Source organism: Lytechinus pictus, chromosome 5, assembly GCF_037042905.1.
Source record: "Lytechinus pictus isolate F3 Inbred chromosome 5, Lp3.0, whole genome shotgun sequence".
Taxonomy (NCBI): Eukaryota; Metazoa; Echinodermata; class Echinoidea; order Temnopleuroida; family Toxopneustidae; genus Lytechinus; species Lytechinus pictus.
The window spans coordinates 6,373,070-6,390,282 of NC_087249.1; the positions used below are offsets into that span (position 1 = coordinate 6,373,070).

Consider the following 17,213-nt stretch of genomic DNA (forward strand, 5'->3'; position numbering starts at 1 on the left):
GGCCCTGGGAAGTGGGGTGCTGAAGCACCCCCAAGCTATTCCGGAGGGGGTGCTGCGTGTATTATTTACCATGTACAACACCCCCTGGAATTCTGGTAGGTGTGACAAAATGAAGAAATGTAACAAAAATTACGTAGATTTTATATAAAAACTTTTTTCTCGTCAAATTTCTCAGGACCAAAATGACCTTCATTTGTTTTTAGTATTGACACAATTTTCCATTTTTTTTTGGGGGGGGGGGCTGTCAAATTTTTTGGTACCAGAACGACTTTTATTTTGTAGTAAAACCTTTTTTTGCTTCTCAAATTTGTGTACATCGGCATCCCCTGTAAAAAACAAAATTGTTCCCAGGACCCTGTCTGTTGACGTCTTGACGCCACACCCGACAGACTCCAGGATGCGAAAAAATGACGACTTGTTTATCTAGGTCAGTTAAACAACGTAATGTATTCCTTTAATTTGTTATATGGAAAGACATTTTGAGAAAATCAGTCATAGATTTTAATTTATCAGAATTTCCACCCCTAAAATTTGACTTAATAGTCTTTACTGCTTTCTCACTAGGGAACATTGGGTTGTTTTTTGTAGCATTTGTGCTAAAACCCTCCTCCCTCTGCCAACAGGCCCGTAACACAAAGCTTAGCAATGATCGTAGAACATGTTTATACGATTGATTCCATTGGTTACAATGTACAATCAGTCGTAAAAATCAAGCGAACGATTAATCACTAACCTTTGTGTTACGGGACCCAGATCATGAGTTCGGGAGTATTTTTGAACATTTTGTCAGCGTTCGTATAGGTATCTCGCGAAAATGGTATATTCATTAAAATAAAATATACATTGATCATGATTGATGGTACAAACATATTTCGAAAAAAAAAATATTTAAGGTTTGATGAATTTCACTCATATTTTGAATATTACAGCTTAAATACTTGACTAATTATGATTATGATTATAATTATGATCGATTACTTATCTTCTGAAAATCCAATACTTACTAAAGCATAAATACGGATTAATAATGTGGGGTTGAAAAATAAACAAGTTATTGCGGGGTTAATTGAGTTTATGAAATTCAATATGGGGAAATACAAAATCAAACACAAACATAAAAAAAAAACAGCAAACAGATAAGGTAACAGGATCTAACTGAAGACACAGGAAAATAATTGAAGTCTGGTAGTGCATTGGTTTATAAAAATGCGTCTTTTCCACATCAGAACTCAAATCATTACAATTTGCACATATTGAAATTAAGTAATATCAACCAATCAAAATAAAGAGAATCAATGGACGAGCCAACTAAACTGTAATAGTCGAATTCATAAAAATAGCCAACAACAGATAGTGGATGGAGATGAATAACGTGTTGGGATGATTACGTATTAATAATGTTGAACAAACGGAAATATACATTTTACCTGCTTACTCCTTAAGGTAGTTTTATATTTGCCTCTCCCTCCCCTTTATTCGTATTATACTTTCTCTTGCTTTGTCTGGGGTTTTGAGGTCTAGTATCTCTTTTTCTTTTTTTTCCATATGTAATTTATGTATTCCATGTATTTCTTTCATTGGGGATTGACCTTGATAGATCAATATGGCCTTTGTCAATCCCCTCCACATTTTGATTTTGTATGTCTTTTTTAAGTAATATATTGTAACTTTTTATATTTGTATTGTTTATTATTTATGTATGTATTCGATTGTAATGATATTGCATGTTTTTACTCAATATGTGGAAAATAAAATTGAATTGAATTGAATTGAATGTCAGAATACAATGATTGAACACATATGAATAGGAAAGGAATATCTAGAGAGGGAGGTTGAAAGTCAAGCATCAGCAGTAAAAGCTGAACTTATAACTAAAGCTGCAATTGAATAATTAGAATGATTAACTGGACCTAAAGGGGAAAACTTTCAAAATACTAGTAACAGTCCTACAATAGTAACTACTGCCTTATAAACAAAATAAATGACAGTGGAAGATGATCGAATCTCCAAGTTCTTTTCGGCGCAATGGCAATGGGTATTTTAAAAAAAGAGCATCAAAGTTCACCATAAAGAGACGAAACATAATGAAACACGCCTTACAGAATGAAAAAAAAAACACCTTAACGTTGACTGTGCATGTTCTTCTCACGAGGTTAATACCAAATTATCAATATTTGTTTGGATGATGTTGTGTATACATATTTTATGTGTTTGATCATTGAGCGTAAAGTCTCCGAGTTAACCAAATTCTGAAGAAAACATATCCAGGAATCTGGCTAAGATAAACTTGTTTGAGCTGACGTACTTCTGTTAGGTGAGTTAACAATTGTATTATAGTCTTCAACTTTGGTCAGTATACGCTATTGCAATAGTTATATTTAATAATTCACATACATGTATATGATTTTATAGAATGGAAAAAGCACGTGATGTGTTAATACTTATGTAATTCTCTGATACCTCTAATTCTATGACGGTTCATACCATTGTTTAATGATTACTACTATAATGGTTATGCTAATTTATGATACGCATTAAGAAATAAAGGTTCAAAATTAAACCCTAGGGGTTGGTACAATAGCAGCACAACAAGGGTGCTAATGAGAGCAATGCTGCTAATTTGTACAACTTTAAGGTGCACAAATTAATTTGAAGTTAATTTGAATAAAAAGAGAAAAATCAAACAAGCATAACACTGAAAATTTCATCAAAATCGGATATAAAATAAGAAAGTTATGACATTTTAAAGTTTCGCTTAATTTCACAGAACAGTTATATGCACATCCTGGTCGGTATGCAAATGAGGAGACTGATGACGTCATCCACTTACTTCTTCTCATTTTCTCCTCATTGTCAAGTGAAACAACGATTAATTCCTCCCTGAACTTGTGGAATTATATGGTTCAGTCAAGTTGGTCCTAACTGCCAAATCTGTAAAAAATGAAATATTGTATAATTTCAAACAATAAAAAAATAAAAATAAAAAATAGTGAGTGAGGGACATCATCGACTGTCTCATTTGCATGTCACCGAGTTGTGCATATCACTGTTTTGTGAAAAATAAGCGAAAATTTAAACTGTCATAACTTTATTATTTTACATCCGATTTTGATAAAAATTTTCAGTGTTATGCATGTTGGATTTTTCTCTTTTTATTCAAATTAACTTTTTCTTGGGGTGGACTTGTCCTTTAATCTCTTTGACATTTGGACGGTTTCCTTACAAATCCAGGTTTATCCAGGTGCCTAGATAACTCGGTTTTGTTTAATTCAGGACGTTTCTGTCTAATCAGAAGTTGCACGAGCCACTTCTTTCTTTGGTATAGTTTTGACACTTCCCAATGTTCCAAGTGAGAGAGATATGATTTGACTGTGTATGTTTTAGGTCTCTGGCGAGGCTGATGCACCTAAAAAAAGTTAGGTCTCGATCTTGCAATTTTAATGCTTCTTTCCCCATGCTCATGTTGGATTGTGTAGACTTATCATTGATAGCTCAGTCTTTGCATTTTTCCGGCAACAGACAGTAAGATGTCAAAGAAATGTGAACAGCTGCAATTAAATCAAGGAATAATGATTCAACCAGTAATCTTGAAGAGTATTAGTCAGTTTTTATTCTACTACTGGAAATTGTGAAAACTGCCAAGTAAAAATCTGAGAACGCGGCGTTCACCAACCGTTGTTTGCTTCATCAGGCGAACGAACACCAGGCACTTCTTTCCAATCGACTTGGCACCAAATTCAGTAGACCGTATAGCGTAGCTTGGTTCCCCACGGGCGAGAAGAGAAAGTTTTCGCAACTGCAACGGTGATGTCTTTTTTGAAAATTTGTGAGCCGAACAGCGGTTTCACCCAACAAATTTTGAAGCTGATAAAAATTGCAAATATGTCCTTTGTCCGGAGTCAAATGCCAATATAAGTCTGAACTTAATATGAAACTTAGGCGAAACCTTGAAAGAAATCTACAAGCCGAAATCTTTTGCCTTATTCAAAGTTTCAAAAACGCCTTATAGTCCAGTCAATATAGGGTTTGACCCACCACTAATTGCAACACGAGATATTCCACTGCAATGCTTTCAAGGAAGGTCCCCTAAACAACATACTAAAAGTCCCAAGAAATCCAAGCAGTGGAAATTTATGAAATTTGCATATTATGCAAATTAGCCATAAAAAGTAAGAAAAATAAGGAAAATAGCCCAAAGATTACAAATTGAGTGTCCAAAACAATTTAATTTGAGCGAAAATTCATGATAAATAACTGTATTCAATGTTTTTTGTCAAAAGTGCAAAAAAAATCTACCTCATTTGCATAATATGCAAATAAGCATCCTTATATGGAAAAATGTGTAGGTATTGTGATTTTTCTCTCATTATCTGCTTATAAATTTCATTAATGTTGGAATTTACATGCTGCTATCACTAAGGACGTTGAATACATTTGTATTCAGCTTAGTGTCTGTAGTGTAATTTGCATATTATGCAAATAAAAGTATCTAACATGTTATAAATATTCAAGAAAACACACTGGTGATACATCCCTCAAAAATTGCAAGTAGATTATCTATTGAAATTGGAATATGGCAATACCTTACAGGAAGGTTTCCTAAACACCATATGGGAAAATCACAAAATTAGCATTTTATGCAAATTAGCCATAATAAATTACAAATAAGGAAAATAATCCAAATATTGGAAATCAAGTGCAATCAATACAAATTGAACTGAAGCCCATGACAAGTTTTACAAATTTTTTTGTTTTAAATAAAAAATCGTAAATAAATCTACCTCATTTGCATATATATGAGCATCTTTATATGGAAAAAATCCAGAAATTTTGATTTTTCTCACAAAAACAGTTATGAAAACATTTCAGTCTAGATCAATATGATTTGATCACTAAGAATGGCAAATACATTAATAATCAGCTTAATATCTTAAGTGTAATTTACATATTATGCAAATAAGCATCCGACATGTAATAAATATTCAAGGAAACACATAAGTGATACTTTCCTCTAAAATTCCATGTAGATTATGTGTATTAACCATGATGACCTTCCCTACACTTCTTGCTTGGTTGATATTGAGTTATTGAGATATTGTCACGAGCAGTTACCCCACTCATATTGTACAATGATGAGTCAATTCTACATGGATCCCACTGCTTGAATGTTTCATTATTTCCATCCAAGTCATGCTCTCTTCTTGACTTTGTATAGAGACTTTGCACGCTAGCAACTCCTGGATTGCCAAGTGATCAGCACAAGATGTCACACCCGTACAAATAAAAGCCCATATTAGCTTCGAATATTTGGTCCTTGTAGCACACCAATTAGCTTATAAACTTGGGGTCCTTGTATTTAAAGCGCTTAACGATAAATCTCCACCCTACATCTCAGAGCTCTTATCTCAGCATAGACCAACACGCAGTCTCAGATCAGCAGCTCAAGCATTGCTGAGGGAATCTCTCAGCCACACAACCTGGGGTGACAGAGCCTTCTACATCTCTGGACCAAAGCTGTGAAATAGCCTTCCCCAATTTATCAGGAGAGCAGAGACCCAATCAACTTTTGAGTCTTACCTGAAGACCTTTCTGTTCCCCACTCCAACATTATCCCAAGACAAGAATAACTCAATTGTAGCATTACTAGGACAGTACTTGAACTGAATGATGATCCTAAGCACTGTTTGAAGACATTGAAATTTGTGAGATATTTCCTATTTTTGAGCAAGCGCCATGAGCGCCCAGCTGAGGCGATACCGAGGTGACTTTAAAATGTCATAACTTTCTTATTTTATATCCGATTTTGATGAAATTTTCAGTGTTATGCTTGTTTGATTTTTCTCTTTTTATTCAAATTAACTTCAAATTAATTTGTGCACCGAGGTTATCCAGAGGAATAAACATTTTATGGTACGACTAAGGATGTTCTTCTGGAGGAATGCTGACTTTAATAGTGTCATGCAGATGTACTTTGGACAATCATACAACTCTCTGTACTGAAATCCGACAAGTCGAGCATAGGAGACTGAATGCCAATCAAGAGGACTTCAACAAGAACACACCGTTAACCATGTCTTCTTCCGACACAAGTTGCCTCAATGAGAGAATGGACATAAGTTGTGTCGGAAGATGTCAAGAGTTTTAGAGAAAGTCTAGGAAGGCTTGCACATTTTAGAGCTCCAAAAGCATCAGTAAGGTAAAGCTCAGAATTTCTATAATGCATTAAAGAGGACCATAAGAGGGTTTGTAGACAAGCCTATAATACATAATTTGTTGACCGGATTGACAATGATCCAGGCTGTAACAATTAGCATGTTGAGAGCCCTTAATATCAATAGCTATGTCTACATTGGAATATCATTATTAAAGGAAGGCAAAGATTTTTAGTCTTAGTATTTACCACTGATCATAATGATGATGACGCTGAAGTCCTGGGACCCAGTCCTGACCCAGAAATGGCCAGATAACATATTGTTTAGTCAAGCAGGTGTAGCCAGACTACTGAAGAAATTGTTAAAGAAAACAACCTGCATGAAGCTACTAGGCCAGACGGAATCTCTGCTGCACTTCTTAATGAGACTACTCATCAGATCTTACCTGCCATAAGTTTGCTTTTCCTGGCCTCCCTTTATCATGTTAATGCGGTGAAATTTCAAGAAAGTCTAAGTCGTTCCCATCCATATAAGAAAGGGTTGTCAACTCTAACAAACTACAAACCAATTCAAATAATGTGCTTTGTTCTTGCCAATCCCATCATCTTGTCAGACTAACGCTTAGGAAGCGAAGAACATATTTCCAGTATTTTGCCTTGAATATAAATCATATTAGGATAGATTTGAATGCTTAGTGATAGCAGCATATTAATTTGAAAAACTTAAATGTTTTCACTGCAGTCAATGTGATAAAAATCTAAATTTCTTGACATTTTCCATATAAGGATACTTATTTGCATAATATGCAAATGAGGCAGATTTGCTAGCTTTTTTAAATAAAGACATTAAACTTATTTATTCATCATGTTCAAAATTACTTGCTGTGGACATTTAATTTGTAATCTTTGGATTAATTTCCTCATTTTCTATTTTTTAAATGGCTAATTTGCATAATATGCAAATTAATTTTCAGGCATTGGGATGAATTCTCATGCTTGGTGATATAGTAGCATATTAATGTCAACATTAATGAAATGTTTTCAAGCAGTCTATTTGAGAAAAATCACAATATCTTGACATTTTTTCCATATAAGGATGCTTATTTGCATAATATGCAAATGAGGTAGAAATTTTTGCACTTTTGATTGAAAACATTGAATTCAGTTATTTATCATGAATTTCCATTCAAATCAAATTATTTTGGACATTTAATTTTTTAATCTTTGGATTATTTCCCTTCTTCTTCTAATTTTTCATGGCTAATTTGCATAATATGCAAATTTCATAAATTTCCACCGCTTGGATTTCTTGGGACTTTTAGTATGTTGTCTAGGGGACCTTCCTGGAAAGCATTTCAGTGGAATATCTCGTGTTGCAATTAGTGGTGGGTTACCCCCCTATTCTGGCTAGATTGACTGGACTATTATTTATGGTACGAAAAGATAAAAAGGCCGAAAGCTCTTCTCCATGTATTTTCTATTTCTGTTTTGTCTTCGATCCTCAATTATTAGGATGTTGTGCACAATGGATGATGATTGACAGATCGCCTCAAAGATGACGTTTTCCTAGTGCTACAGTCACATCAAAGAAAACGACTCCAAACCATCTGACGGGATGTCAAGAAGAGATTTGATTGGTTTCGGATCGGTTTCCTCGATGATACCAGAGAGTTTTCGCATTTACTAGGGAGCCGCTCTCTGAAATGCACCAATTTCTTTGAAAATGCAAGTCAAATCACAATGGAAAGCTGACAGGCTTTTGTCGAAAGTTGGTGGACCGGGACTGCAGATCATCCGAAGATTTGCGCCGGACGAACAATTGCAAATATGTTGTTGTCCAGAGTCAAGAGACTATATACACTGCTGTTCTGATCCACTATCGACAAAAGGTATTGGTCCGTTGTACAGAGCGGCTAAGTAGTAAATGCGAAAACTCTCTAACCATGCTAACGTAGTATAGATTCCTAATTAATCAATGGTTTTCACGATGAAGTTTGATCGATACTCGTTCATTCAAATATTTGATTTATGCTTATATAGTAACTTCACCTTTCTGACACAATGGAGATGACAACTGAAATGTTGATGTCAACGATGAACACAACGGGCAATGGTACCGTCGATGACGGCAACGAAGTCGTCACCTTGCTCACCCAAGCGACCAACATTCTAATCCTCGTCTTCCTCATGATAGCTATGGGCTGCACGATCGAGTTCAAGGATTTGAAAGAAACGGTGAGAATTTTATTCGGTTTAACTACCACAGGTAGTTTGGCCCAAAGTCTATCATTATCGAGTTTTCGCGATTGCAACGGGGATTCTACAACACAGTAAATCTATTAAAAATGCCTGTCAAATCACAATGAAGGGCTGAGAGGTGTTTGTCGAAAATTAGTAAACCGGGACAGCTGATCGTAAGTTTCGGAGGTGACGGAAGATTGCAAATATGTCATTTGTCCAGAGTCCAGGACGACACTGCTGTTTAGATCCACCGATTTTTAAACACTGCTTTTTCATGAGGGGCTTTTGACAATAGAATCTCAACTTTCCAGAAGCGTTTTCGTAATAGTTGCGCAAACTCTCTCGCTCGCCTGATGTGTGGCACTACGGCGTGGGGAAAATATAAACTATGTATTAGAATAGGCTGTTGTTTACAAGAGGAGAAGAAGAATGGAAGAATGGGAAGGAGAATAAGAAAAGATGAAAATTAGACTTCCCCCTGTATGAAAAAATGGCAGATGTATAAAAAAGTCTTTTACAATTGGTTTTGCGACGGTCTACTCAACCGGCAACAGTTTCTATCCTTCGAAGTCAATACGATGTCAACTGTTAAGGTGGTAAGTGAGAACGAAGAGAGCACGGCATGAACTCGACATTTGCATTTTTTATTTTCAGTATCGTCGACGATCACCCGCAGACGGAGGGTTTATTAAAGGACAAGTCCACCCCCAACAAAATGATGATTTGAATAAAAAAAGAAAAATCCAACCAACATAACACTGAAAATGTCATCAAAACCGGATGTAGAATAAGAAAGTTATGACATTTTTAAATTTCGCTTAATTTCACAAAACAGTTATCCCGGTCGGTATGCAAATGAGGGAACTGATGACATCACTCACTCACTATTTCTTTTGTATTTTATTATTATGAAATATGAACTTTTCTAATTTTCTCCTCATTGTCCTGGGAAACAAAGTTTTATTTCTCCCTGAACTTGTGGATTCACCATTGTTTAACATTTTATGGTTCAGTCAAGTTGGTCCTTATTGTCAAATCTGTAAAAATAGAAATATTGTATAATTCAAACAATAAAAAACGAAAGAAATAGTGAGTGAGGGACATCATCGATTCTTTCATTTGCTTGTGACTAAATTGTGCATATAACTATTTTGTGAAAAATAAGCGAAACTTTAAAATGTCATAACTTTCTTATCTTAAATCCGATTTTGATGAAATTTTCAGCAATTATGTTTGTCTGATTTTCCTCTATGGATCCAAATCAACATTTTTCTAAGGTGGACTTGACCTTTAAAGTTGAATAATTTATACTGTGTAAGGGGGCGGAAGTAAATGGAGACTGGCTGATATAACGGAGGAACATACTTTAAAGTATATGCGTGAGGGTTTGTGTATGTGTATGTAACACTGGCACGATTCCTTTCTTTTTTACTTCAATCACAGTTTCGTCATCCAGCTGGTTTCTTTGTCGGGATGCTATGTCAGTTCGTCCTCATGCCCCTCATCGCTTTCTGTCTCGGCCTTGTTTTCAAACTAGAGACTGGGGGCGCCCTTTCGGCCCTAATCCTCGCCTGTTGCCCCGGAGGCACTCTCTCAAATCTCTTTACCTACTGGGTTGATGGTGATGTCTGTCTAAGGTATAAAACTAGAGTGTCAATAATGATGTCAGTTACCTGGTGTAATGAAGAAGCGGTCACTCAGATGATTCGTCGCACAAAAGCGTAACACCAAATAGGGTTGAAATAACTACCAAGTGCGTAAAAAATAACATCAATGGGTAATGAATATTAACACCATTAATTCAGATTGTTGGCACAAACACTAAGGCTCTACGTCAAATGGAAAACGGAGTACATAATAGTAAAACGAACTAAAATAATGCCATTATTGGAACACTTTGCAAACCTACCCTCATTTCTTCCTTCACGGACACAATCTTTATGTATTTTTTCATGAAACGTGTATCGAATATAATATCATTTTTTTAAATGAGCGAAAAATCTGGATATCCCCTCCTTTCATCTTTTCAAACATTATTAAAATAATTTTTGTTTTTGTTTTTTAACTAGGCCCACTTCGACTTTCACTAGTATTTTCATTTTGCTGTTAAAGGAGGGTCGCATTTATCCTAAGACAATCAACTAGTGGGTTAAGATGATAACAAGAAATATAATGATAATACAGAAAACATGATTTGCTTTGCCCCCAATTGACCCAGTGTATGCATGACATCGGTCTCTACAGCGGTGGCTATCGGGATGATGCCTCTGAATCTCTTCATCTATACCCGAGTATGGACAGGTGACCAGGTGGTTATTCCGTTCGTCAATATAGTCACCACTCTTGTTAGCATTCTCATTCCCGTTGCTTTCGGGGTGTTTCTCCGCTGGTGGAAGAAGGAATGGACCAAATATATAACTAGAGTAAGTATGATACTTTTTGTCATAGGAAGGAAGGTCTTTCTGCGCATGATCAGAAGAAGGTCATTGGTACTAAATTGACATGGTGGTTTAATAATTAATGAGATAAGCACCATTATCTTGATTATTCATTATTCTTTTGAATTGTGTTTTTCATTAGATCCACAAAAACAATACGCCCACACCAGCGACTGGCATTTCAAAGTTGGCCAAGTACATTGTTATAACAACGTGCTAATGTATTTAAAGTAGAAATGCAACAAATAAGTGTACATTGGTGTGCTATTCTAGTCACCTGGTCTATTCAATTTCTCCATCATGCTATGTAAGGCATGCATACATAACATCTTGCTTTAAAATATGCCTATCATAATGACCGAAATGAAAGGTAATTTGACCAAAATTGCCCTTGAAAGTAACTAAGGAAAATTTATATTATTTCCTCAATAGTAAAACATGGATCATCACATCCAGTGTATTGTTACTGCATGTTTACTCAGTGGTTTCCTTTGGAGTTGTAATATGTCCCTATCATGGCGGGTTCAGGTTTGATGTTTCAGCTAGCTTCATACATTCTAAATATCTTTTGTAATTCAGCCTTTTGGTTCCGATTAAAATGCAATATCAGTATAAAAAACACTATTTGCATTTCAATTTGCAATTTTAATCGATGAAAAATTAATTGATCGTTCACACACTATCATCATTTTGTGAGTCATGTTGTTATGGGGCTTAAGAAATCGCTTAAAGGAACCGTTTTTGAATGGCTTAGTCTGTGACTATCTTATCCACAACAGTATGACGTTTGGGGGTAAAATTGCGGTTAGATTTTCAATTTTGTTTCTTAAAAAAAAAAAAAATCTTACATAATCCTTCGACAGTTCGGCGTAGTTCTCGCATTCCTCTTGATAATTGTTGCCTGGGTTCTGTTCTTCATGCTCAACCCGGCGTGGCTATTCGCTGGATGGCAGCTGTGGATCTGTGCTTTCTTACTCCCATTCCTGGGCTACGGATTCGGCTACAGCTTGGCTATCCTCTTCCGCCAATCCCATTTCAAGTGCAGGGCTATCTCCTTCGAAACGGGATCGCAGAACGTATCTCTGGCCTCGACATTAATCGTGGTAGTTTGCCGATTCACCATTCTTCTTGGACATGTTGTTCTATCCGGCTCTCTACGCAGTCTTCCTATATGTTGATTCGTTCATCGTCATTATGTTAATGAAAGGAGCGATGAATCTTAAAAAGAGACGAAATTCGGCTAACGATGAAGATCATGACGAGAATAAGAATGACAAGATTGGTTTGGATAACGAAGGCATGGCTACAGATCAGGAAGATGGGGTGAAGGTAGTAGCCATGAAGCAAATAGTAGCAGATAATTCAGTAAAAACAGATGAAGAAATCAAAGTTTAATAAACTGTAGATGTTTGAAAGGTGATATACGATGGAGATCTGTAGAAGTTTAGTATCTCATAAGGTCTGAAATATATATTGTCACTTGTCCTGACTGTGTATTAATGTGTTGGGGGAAAACAATGTGCATTTAGTTTTTCCTGCTTTTTCACCTTTACTTCACTTCTACATGTATACCATATATTTTTGCTGTGTCATCATTGTAGCCAGCATTTTTTTGTATTTTCGTGTTTGCATGTACAGCATGTATAGATCTTGCGTTTTCATAATGATAATGATAATAATAATAATATTGAAAATGAAAGTAATAATTACAATAATGATAATGGGTGTATGGTAAGGTTGTCAATTTAGGGAGAGCCAGAATAGATGTAACATTGTTATAATAATATTATTACATATTCATGATGATTATGAATAACTCAAATTTAAAGACATATAAATAAATGTATCAAAATGATAACTCAGATGCAAAGACAAAGGATTTGATTTGTCAGAAGGAAATACAGGCATTTGTAGTAAAGAATGTGACAACCGGAAGTCTGCAGAAAAGAATGCATATTGGTGTACTTTAGAAGGGTTTCTTCACTTGATACACTCTTAAAACAAATTAGTCATATTGACTAGACAAGTAGTCAGCTGGGTGCAACTGATAGTCTAGTCACATTTCTGACATATATTCTAGTCAGAAATAATTCAACTCTAGTAAACTACGACTAGAATATAGTTAAATACGACTAGAATAACAGTTGCACCAAGCTGACCCTATTAACTAGTCATTTTTGACTGATTTATTTTTAGAATGTATAAGATGGACTCGGAACGACACTAAGTATTCTCGCAATACAAAAGGAGCTAATCCGGTCCCTAATCACCTTCCTCTCAAAGTTAGATAAGAAACCAGTCCAGATGGAATGAAATTTCAATCTTTCAAGAGTCATTTTTACCTTTTTTGAGTGAAAGTGTAAAAAAGATGCACACTTTCACTCCAAAATAAAGGTAAAAATTCACTCTTGGAAGCTTGAAATCTCATACCATCAGGACTGGTCCCTCATCTCACTATGAGAGGAAGGTGATTAGGGATCAGATTATCTCCTTTGCATTTAGGGATTATTGTTTTGATCACATCATGACAACCGCTATCTAATTATGTGCGTGACATTGAGATCTTTCAATCTTTCATGTATGGTAATAATGTTCTTTAATTATTACAAAATTAATCGTCACCTTCAAATGAACCTTTAACTAGTTTCAGATTCTTCTCCACTTAAGTGCTATAACGACATTTCTTTTTAGTAGTTAATTACTTGTGATTTGTGTATGCAGGGGCGGAAATCTCTCGCCAAAGGTAGGGGGGACCAGGGGCTGGAAAATTTGATAAGCAAAAAAAAGGATATCAACAAAAAAGTAAGGTCATCTCTTCCAAAATACATTTTTTTTTTCGATTTTGAATGATGTATTTCCTTCCATAATAAGACCCAAAATAGTAGGGGGTCATTTGATATTGTGTCCCCCTACTATTTAGGGTAGGGGGACGCCTCTCCCTGTCCCCCTGGGATTTCCGCCCATGTGTGTATGCAGTTTTCATCCAAATTTTTCTATGAGTTTTCGTTTCTTTTTAAAGCGCTGTGATTCAGTCAATGTGAATAGCGCAATTAAAAAAAAGGTCAATTTTATGACAACGTGTGCAATGCGAACTGAATGCAGAATTAATATTGGTGCCCATGCATCTTACCTAACCTAACTACTTTAAAAAATATCTTTTACTGCTTGGAAATTAATTTTAAAGTCATTATTTTATGGTCCAAATTACAAGTTTCCCTTCGAGCTATTTCTAATTTTCTATTAGATATTACATATCCTTTATACAAATCATTTCACCAAAAACTGCGCAATTGTTTCCATGATGATATCATAGCATGGAAACGTGTTAACATCGGGATGGTTTAGTCAGAGTCAAGTGCGGGTAATTATTAATGTATTGATCAATGTCCAGCTGGCTGAAGCATCTGTTGGTAGACTAATCGCATTCATTAATGTCATTTAAGTACCCAAGATTTCTGCCCTGATGAAAAAGATTCACATTATGACAATAAACGTTAAAATTTATTACTGGCTCAATTATGCTTATTTGTGTGTGTGCGTGTGAAAACGTACAATAGATTATATCAAAATCTATGAAAAAGATCGTTTAAAGCTAATTTCATCCGGAGTAACAAATAACGATTTTATGACTTTCCACCCATCTGATTGATGTCTTTTCCTTTTATCTTTTCGCGCATAGAATAATGATTATTTTATCCCACACTTGTAACGCGCATATCATGTTTTATCAAAGCAGTTCCGGTCTTATCACTCTTGCTTTGGTCCGACAAGAATATACGTATAAAACGAATAAGAATGGGATGTAAGAAAATAGTGTATAGGGAGCCTGTGCATCAGGATCCGTGATTGTCCAATAACGCACCCAAGAAAAAAATGAATAGATAGATAAAGAAAAAATATAAATATGTAAACATAGATATAACAAACAACATAATAAACAAGTATAAAACAAAAACAATAAATAATAATGAACAATTGGATTGAATGAATTAATGAATATATAAAGAAATAAGAAGATATAAATGAATACAAAATTAGAATAACAAAGAAATTAATAAATGATTAAGAAAATAAATAAATATATAAATAAATAAATGAATAAATAAACAAATTTATAAATATTTCTGTGCAGGTTTCACATTTAAGTTATAAATTCCAATGCAAGTGTAATTCATTGCGTGTAATCAGCCTCTAGAGGGCGGTATACATTATAAGATAATTCTTAACTGAAGTGTTCATTCCTGTTTTGGTCGAGCGTTTTAATATTGAAATAGAGAGACGTACCACTGAAGCAAAACAGACCGAAACAGATGTTTGAACCCAGGTCGCGTCTTTCGGATGGTGACGTTAAAATGTCAAGCCCGAACGTAAATAATTATATCTAACTGATACATTTTCTCTAAAAAGTTAAAAGCACACACACACACACACCCACCCTGGCATTGTTCTATTAAACTTCATGTCGGCCTTTACAACATGTAGGCCTAATAGTACTGTAGTAGGTTCGTGGTAAGAAAAAAACCCAACTATCTCCCCCCAAAGAGGGTTATTGCACTATCAGACTATAAAACAGCATCGGTTTGATTCCAAACTGGTGTTATTTCAATACTTCTCCGGTGTGGACATAATAGATTCCGGTATGGCATTAAATCGACACCGAAGTTTTTGCAGTGTACAGCTACTGAAATAATTCGATTTGATTGCCAATAATAAACTTGTTATAAATATTGTCCAATTGTTATGATAACAAGTCTTTATGAATCGGGACCCAGATCCTAATCGAGAGGCGAGAAGTAGGATCATTTTTCGAGACACATGACTGTGTTCGTATAGTCGGGGATGGTGGATCCATAAGATGATTATTTGCTTTATATTTCGCATTAGAGACGGTCTAACCATGAAAAGAAAGGGAGCATTATTCCTTGGAAATTTCACCTAAAACAATATCATATAAAAGCTTGGTCTATATTAACTGTATTTTCTTTTATCTATAAAGATCAGCGAAAAGCAGATCAGACACCATTTTTATTCAGGATTTTCTGCATTTATAGGAATAATATACAAAACAAATTTATAATGCGTGAGACATAATCATGTGTCATACAACCAAGTGACAATCTTATAGTGACAGGAGAGAAGCCATAAATACAATTTAGAAAAAAAAAATTAATGGGAAAAATGAAGAGGCAAACTATAGGCCTATAAGCAAAAATATGCTTGAAACATAGCAGCCAAACTAGGGAAGGGTTACATGGATACCTATAAAGTTAAGTGTGTCTGTAAGAAAATATTTAATGTCACGAATCATTAACCATTTTGTATTTGATAAGCAGATCTACAATTCATCACGTGACTTTCTTTCCACCTATCGGACAGGAGCATTCAGGAGCATTCATTTGCAAAATGCAACAACAAGATTGTTTACAAATGACCATGTGTATAAATAATATACTGGCATTTTGGATTATGAATTAACATGATGACAGTTTTCGACCTTGCTGGACTCGTGTAAATACAAACTTTGTGTCCGATTTCCAGTGGGACTAATGAATCATTAACGAGTAATTTATATTCCTATTGTGGGCCTATATACACTGACGTATGCGGCACTTATACTTTGTACAAGGGTAAGGTATAACCTCGTCCTCGGTTCGTAACCCCTTTTCGCTGAAATAAGAATGGCAATGTTTGGAGGGAAATGTTTAATGTATCGTGATCTAGTGGATAAATCCTCTTTATTGCATTGCCATTTTTTACTACAGATATTCCTCAAATATCGTGATATGCCTTGGCCCCAAAATAAATTGATTTTTAAAGAAAAGAAAGAAAAATCGAACAAAAATTGTTGCCTGTAATTTTTTTAACTTTCCATACACCACTAGAGGACATCCCAAGAATTGGCTGAAAGTCACAGTTTTTCAGCGATATTGTGAAACAAAGAAATAACCGAGAATATAATGAAAGAAATATTATACATGAATGTAATTTTATATTTTAACAAGAATGTGTTGTATGTTGCATAGACTCAATATTGGAGGTTTTATGCCACAGTAATTTAATCAACCTTTTCTGTCCCTGGCGTGATTGTTGATATTTCTTATCTTGTATTGTGTATTCTGAGATGCATTGTTCTTTGTAATTTTCTTTGCCGAATAGATAATAATAATAGTAATAATAATAATGAAAATAATAATAATAACACAGACAAGGTTCTTGCACATAGCTATTGATATACGGATGGGGACTGCTTCATCCCAAAAATGTCAAAAAGTGTGGTATTTTTAAGATTAAATCACCGTAACGTACTTTTAAATATCAATTCAATTTCAATTGAATTCAATTCATTTATTTGACATCCTTAAAAATATACAAACACATGTACA

At 34.9% G+C, this 17,213-nt stretch overlaps 1 pseudogene; it reads left to right on the top strand.

Moving 5' to 3' along the window:
* Window positions 1–8,212: 8,212 nt before the first annotated feature.
* Window positions 8,213–12,225, top strand: LOC129261882 (ileal sodium/bile acid cotransporter-like; annotated as a pseudogene).
* Window positions 12,226–17,213: the final 4,988 nt, after the last annotated feature.